The 7,500-nt window shown below is 44.4% G+C and overlaps 1 protein-coding gene and 1 non-coding gene across 2 annotated transcripts in view; both read left to right on the forward strand.

Annotated features, from left to right (window-relative positions):
* Positions 1 to 7,500, forward strand: part of LOC134464126 (synapsin-3-like) — a 304,168-nt gene that overhangs the window by 211,613 nt on the left and 85,055 nt on the right. The window lies entirely within an intron of this gene.
* Positions 3,386 to 3,457, forward strand: trnat-ggu (transfer RNA threonine (anticodon GGU)). The gene has a single exon. It is a non-coding gene; the product is annotated as a tRNA-Thr (tRNA).

Here is a 7,500-nt window from a genome sequence, read left to right on the forward strand (position 1 = left end):
ACATGTAATGTATGTTACACAGTCACCTGCCACTGCATTAAGCACACCTGTCCAATTGGTACTCAATGAGGCCAACTAATCAGCTACTCCCATGGTGGCAACTGAAGGCATTTATGCTATGACATGATGTAAGATGTGCGCAAGGTGAAAACAATCACATAATGTTCAAAGCAGTCATCTTAATGGGGAACACAGCTGATGTAACTGATTTTGAATGTGCTATGGTTGGTGGTGTATGATATACTGCTCAACTGTGTAGTGATTACCTACCTACCCTCCTTTTACTGTAGCACTTTAGCCTGAGGAATGTTACATTTCACTTATAATGTCTATACTGTGACATCATTTCACAAGCTGTTCATTGTCTTTGCAGACCTCTTATGCTGTCATCAACCGCACTGTCCCCCTCCTACGCCTCTACTTTGGGGATGGGGACACCCGTCCTGACTACCGCTTGAGGCGGGAGTCCATTGCTAGCCTGCTGCAGCTCATGAACGTGCAGCGCCACCATGGCTGGGGTTCTCAGATCGAGCTGTTGGTTTTTTTATTTTGGCTAGCAAGTGGGGCCTCGTACAGGGTGGTCGCTTGGGCATTCGATATGCCCAAGACCACAGTGCATGACATTGTGCACCGTGTCTGTGCTGGCATTCTTGAAGTCATGCCCCGCATCATACGCCTGCCATCCACTGCTGAACACCTCCAGGAAGTGGGGGATGGATTTGCCATGCTAGCTGGTAATGGGCAATTCAGCCAAGCTGCGGGTGCTATAGACAGGTGCCACATCCGGATCACCTCCCCTGGTGAACCACAAGCTGGATGCTACCGCAACCGCAAGCTGTTCTACTCAATCCAGCTGCAGGCGGTATGTAATGCTTCAGCAATGTTCCTCGATGCATGATAGGTTTTGAAGCTGAGCCCATTGATCCGCAACCCGACTTACCCACCCCCCGGTATGTTCCTCTTGGGTGATGGAGGCTACCCCAGCATGGAGCGACCTATTGCCCTCCTCATCCCATTCAAAAACCCTGTCAGGGGTGTGGCGCAGCAGAGGTTGGTAGTGTTACTGATGTTAGTTCTCCCAAAACAATGTTAAGGCCTACATGCTGACAGTAGGCAGAAAGTTATGATTCTGTGAAGTAATGCAGTTCTCCCTGTTCCCTTTGTATTTACAGACCTCATGCCATGGCTCTGTCACCATATGTTATCAAACTGGTAGGCCTTATGCCCCAGGCACTGTAATTGGCTGATTATGGCCTTGTGCATTGTGTTACACATTGGAAAAGAAAGTAATTGTAATAGACACCTATTGCTGCATGTTCACATTAGCAGGACTTGTCCTTACTAACACCAAGATGTCAGCTATTGCCTTTTAACACTTCCACCGTAGGTACAACGCACATCATGGCAAGGCCCGCCGAGTGATCGAGCGGGCCTTTGGCATGCTGAAAGCAAGGTGGAGGGCCATCTTTCTCCAGGCACTGGAGATAAACACAGTGTTTGTTCCGGATGTCATTGCTGCATGCGCCACCCTCCACAACGTCTGTGTCAGCAACGGCGATGTCCTGTCGGTGGAGGAAGAAGACCACCCTGACCCTGACGACCCCGAAGAGGAGGAGGAGGAGGAGGAGCCAGCCATCACCTCTGGCAATGCGTTGCGGCAGCGGATAGCTGACCGTATATCTGCTCGCCACCCTGTGGGGGATCATGATTACTGTCTTTAGTTTCCCTTTTCCATTTGGCTTGAATGCCCTGTGTGTCTTTAGTAATTTGTGTGTGTGGTCTTTTCTCATAGGGCGCATATTATTGAACTGTGGGGGCAGTGACTTTGCTGGACGCTTGTGTTTCTGTTTATTTCATTCCTATGTTCCACAGCTGTGTGCTGAGTTTGTCATTGGAGTGCCAACTGACCTTTTCCTTTCAGGTATTGACTGAGTTTTCTTTGTAGTTCTGTTGGTGGCTTTGCTGGAAGCCAGTTACTGGACTGGGCGAGGAGGGTGTTGTGAGCATGCCAGCGTTTGGCGGGTAGTGCTATATGGTCCATGAACAGTAGGACACTGTGTGTATGTTTGTGAAATTCACTGCACTTATGTGTTATTGTTCTTTCTCAGACTTCACCTTCAACCTGGACTGGTCCACTGACTGAGTTGCCATATCCTTTTAAAGTGACACGTTTTGTTTACAGAACTTCACAACACTGAAAAGGCACTAACATGTTTTCATTTCAGTTTGTTACACGTAATGCTGGCCTGGCCCACATGGGGACCTTGTATTATCATTTCATGTTCTTTTTTGTTGTCCTTAACAGCATGCAGACCATTGTGTCGTCAGCAGTGCCACTGTGGAATTTGCAATGACTCATTTCGTCCTGCTCCCTTAAGCTAGACAGGTCATCAGCTGGGGAAATTAGGCCTTTCGTTCTACCGCACCTTTCTCTGTGGATTACTGTCCATAAAGTCTATTGGAAGAAATTAAAACATGGGGCCACCTACAGTTTGGCTCAGAATTCAATATGGCTGCCATTTTCCAAAATGACTTTTTTTCATGCAGTATTACACTGTACTATCAGGCAATACTCATGAAAGATTAAGTACTTTCAGCACTATTCTGTCCCATTGCCTTACATACATGTTTACAAAGGTTGACTTAACTAAAACAATGAAAATAAAGTGGCCACCTTGCAATATCATTTTTTCTGTTCTGTTCTGTTGTCTATATGACTTTTATCATCATTTTCAGCACTTTCCTTTGCATATTGCAAGGTGGCCAACTTTTTTTTCACTTTTTTTGGTTTAATCAACCTTTGCAAACATGCATGTAAGGAAATAGGATAGCATAGTGATGAAAGTAGTTCAACATTCATGAATATCACCGTATAGTACAGTGTAATAATGCATGAAAACAAGTCATTTTGGAAAATGGCGGCCATATTGAATTCTGAGCAAAACTTGAGGTGGCCCCATGTTTTAATTTCTTCCAATACGCCTTCTGGTCAGTATCCACAGAGAAAAGCGCAGTAGGACGAAAGGCCTAATTTTCCCAGCTGATGACCTGTCTATAACCATCCCCGAACCTGTATGTGTTCTGTATGGCCAAGCAGTGTGGTCGCACCCCAAGTCAGGGCACTGCCAAGGTTTCTTCCCATGTGGGAGTTTTTCCTTGCCACTGTCGCCTAGAGTGCTCACTCCAATTAGTCATTGACTGTGCTAACACTGGAAAAGGAGAAAAGACAAAGTTAACACAATGTAATTGGCTTGGGTCCCAGTTCCCACTGTTAATGACTAATTGTGGCTTGCTTGGGGTCTTTTTTTGTTGTCCATTACTGTCAGTTAGTTAGTTAGTCTGTCATATATTTCATTTTTTTAGTTAGTTTTACATATGGACATATGGCTCGTTGGTCTAGGGGTATGATTCTCGCTTGGTATGCGAGGGGGCCCGGGTTCGAATCCCGGACGAGCTTCATAGGCTTGTCCTCCTTTGTATGTGGGTTAGGAGCTGTTTCCATGGATCAGGACATTTGTTAATGGGAATATGTTTTTCTCGTGGGCACATTGGTTCTTGCCTTCCTTGTCCACATGCTATATGTCATTAATCCAGATATATCAAAGTGGGCTTCACAAATATCCCATTTAGGGGGCTGAAACACATTTCTTACAATGGAATATGTATTTTCATTCACATGTTGTCTTTACACCTTAAACAGGAGAAAGAAAGAGTAGGCTTCAAAAATAGCAGGGTAAGTAGAAACAGCACCTTAGTCTTTGGTTAGAAACTGTCAGCCAAATGCAATGGACTGTAATTTTGTTCTCCCTAGGTGCAGTTGTTTCTTCAATAAAGAATATTACATCATACCCACAGCTGTCCTCATCTGTCGCGTTGTACTGCTAATGTACATCCGCACTCATGTGTTAGTACACAGTATCAATGTCATGACAGTCATACCTTCTTGTCAGTAATAGAAGCATTATTGTGAAAGTGACCTTGAAAGCTGTGTCTGTGGTCTCTAATAACCTCAACTCCATTGACGTTGGGACACTTGGTAAATACTGCTTAATAACAAGTGTAAATTTCAAATTCTCTCTGTCCGATGTGCTATACACAACTAAAATAACAGAAAGTGTAAGTTCTCAAGCAATACCAATATTGTTCCAAGGTATATTAATTAACAGTCACACACAACACGTTTGGACTGTTGGCATAGTGGAAGGAAATGTTCAAGGGCACTACTGTGTGTGACATGATTACAGCAGCTGAAGTGGTATACTCCTCATGATCCGTAATGGTTTCCTCTCTGCAGTGCACAAAATGTGTCCACAGTCGGCTACAAGCCGGCCACCCCCCCGGCTGTCCTTTTGAAGGAGCCGATCCATGACATCACAGCACACATTGCAATGTCGCCTTTTGTGACAATATTGGAAGGCCTCCCCTAGCAGTACAATGCCTGTGTTTTTATGCTGTTACAAAAACCTATGTGGCCGCACCATCTGCAACTGTACAGATTACTTGACAGAGCTTCACAAATGCACCACTGCACCTCCATGCCATGATAGATGCTGGTTCTTGGACTGAGCACTTTCACCAGTTGGATGGGCCCTCTCCAGTAGGAACAGGATTAGCAACATGTGTTGTGAAAGACAAAATGACTCTTTAGTAACCAACTGTACCTGTGTCCTATGGGTGAATTTGAAATGGTGCTTACAGCAATTTCACAGTCTACATGTCTGCAGATGACGTAGTCTAACTGTTGGAGTGGTACAGTAACAGTACAGACAAACACTTGTGTATTGATCTGAAGAACCTCCATATTGACTGCAAGAGCAGGCATAGCACCGCTATACACACAGTCTGACAATTGAAAAGAAAGTCACAACCTCATGTAGTAACTGTGGTAATTACGCCATATAAATCTTCGAGTGAGTCAGGCCATCTGCGATGGTTGTGGACCTGGACAGTGATGTTGACAGTCAACAGAATTACTTCTCAAATTGTCTTCCCTGTGTTTCTGTAGCTGATTCGGATGTATGTTGCATGTCACTGGTACTTTCCCAAGTCATTCGCAAGGTGTCAGTTATGAAATGTGACATGACAACTTATTGCACTGAAATACTAACTGCGCTGTTATTCATAAAAGTATTTCCCATAACGTGAACCACATTGCAGCCAGCCTACAGATTTCAATAAAAAGACAAATACACCTCTGCCACATCATGTGGGATAGGACAACGCTACAGTGTGTGTAACCAAGTAAAACAAGGACAAAGTATGTCATATTTGAATGCACTTTAATGTACCCATACAAAACAAATATTGGGAGGGGGGGGTCATTTAACCCATACCAAATTGAAAACAGAAGAGTACTACCTTCAACACATACAAAACTGAATATTTTAAAGGTGTACTGTGCAGGAAATGGTTTTTAAAAAAAGGTACTGCAACTATGCTGCTCATTGAAACTGGGTTGCCTATTGCAGAATTTGACCGTTTCATGAAAGTTTACTAAGTATAAAGAAATATTTTCTAGTATGTTCCAAGTCATTTTTCCAGCTAAAAATTGGTCTTTTTGGAAAAACAAAATGCCAGAACATGGAGTAGATCCCCCTTTTCATGTATGAAAAGTGCACTTTTTCCAGTCATAATGAATACTTAAAATTTGATGCTGATGGTAAGTATTCATGACAAAGGTAACATTAGTGAATGAGCAGCATGAATTCTGGAAATAAACAACTAAAAATGTCACACAGTGCCCCTTTAAGGTGGTGGTCGGGGTGAAGGGGGGATTCATTTAGGCACAAGCCTCTCCAACACCCCAAGGAGCCAATCAAAGCGGTCATCTGACCGCCTCAGCCTCTCCCTCTTCCCCCCTCGCTCCTCTTCCCTGGCCATTTCTTCCATGAAGCAGAGGAAGTCCTGCTTGCGCTCGCCTCGGATGGTGCTTGATGCCGTTGCACTTTATGGGGCTGGTGTTGAAGTGGGGTCTGGTGGTGAAGTGGGGTCTGGTGGTGATGTGGGGGCTGGTGTTGATGTGGGGGCTGCAGAATCAGCTTCCTCCTGGTCATCTTCAATGGAGCACTGCGATGACATGAGACGTCTGGGAGTGATGTCGTGTTGACTACCCAGGACCTCATCCATTTCGGAGAAATATGGCTAGGTGGCGGCTGATTCCTCCCCCCGGTCAGTCCCTGTGCCTGTAGGCGGATTCTTCAATTCCTTCTTCATTCCTGCAGAACATGAACGGGATATGGCCCTTAAGTATGTACATACCATGCACTTTAAATATTCCATTCCATTGCACTTTTCTACGTCCGTCCCCCCCCCTCCCCCAGTTTAGTGTGTTTTGTTGTATTGTTGTGTGAGCACACCAAGTAACATTCCTAACAACTGTTATTTATACTGTTGATATGGCTAAATAAACTTGAACTTGATGTACATTTGTGGTATTCCATAGCCTGATAATAGCTTACACATTCCTGTGTTAATGTTGTTTGTTTTGCTTGTATTGGTGTGGTTGGGATGTCAGAAATGTCATTGTTTACCTTGTATTTTGTCCGCAAATTGTCCCACTTCTTTCGGGCCTGCTGTGGCGTGATCTTGCCCTCCAGGCCTATGGTTTTCAGCACCTGCCTAAACAAGAGAAACATCGCAGAACACATTACTTGTCCATCAGCTTGTTAATTATAGTCCATCCAACCACACTGCTCTAGTGTGTGTGTGTGTGTGTGTATGTGTGTGTGTGTGTGTGTGTGTGTGTGTGTGTGTGTATGTGTGTGTGTGTGTGTGTGTGTGTGTGTGTGATACTGCTGGGGGATACTGTGTGGACGCTTGTCATGGATGCCAAATAATGTGCCTGCTGTATGAAGTGCACCATTCAGCTGTGGCACATGTAACGACCAGCCCTGCCTCAAAAACACTGTTGTCATCCCCACCTTTGTACAAGCAAGAGCTCTGTCCTGACTTCATTACAAGTGGTGGTGTACCATTAGGCTACATGTACATTCTGGAGATAAGACTTAATGCAATTTTGGACTACCACATCACTTACTTCCAGCCCTCAACAGCGCTGTTACGCTGGCCGGTAAATAACTTGCCGGACACCCCCCTCGCCCGGATGAATTTTGAGGTGTCCTCCGCAGACCCTGAGGGAAGGGATGAGTTGTAATATTACATTCATGACAAGTGTCTGTGGATGTGTTGGAAGTAATTACTGCATTATACATACATATAATATTACATTCAATATTGGAAGTTGGAAGTAATTACTGCATGCGCATTACAGAGCAATGTGACTTGGGACACAAACACGAGTCCTAACTACCACACACAGTGATTAGCTATGAGCTAACCGATAAGGAATGGCGAGTCAACAAACAATTGTACAAATACACACAACTTTCTAGCCAAATGTTGCGGAGATAAGGACTGTAATGTGTATGCGCTACATTCTGCCTTGAAGTAGAACGTGACTTTACTACACAGTACTTACATTTGTAAACGGATTCAGCGTTC

The sequence above is a fragment of the Engraulis encrasicolus genome, chromosome 15 (genome assembly GCF_034702125.1).
Source record: "Engraulis encrasicolus isolate BLACKSEA-1 chromosome 15, IST_EnEncr_1.0, whole genome shotgun sequence".
Taxonomy (NCBI): domain Eukaryota; kingdom Metazoa; phylum Chordata; class Actinopteri; order Clupeiformes; family Engraulidae; genus Engraulis; species Engraulis encrasicolus.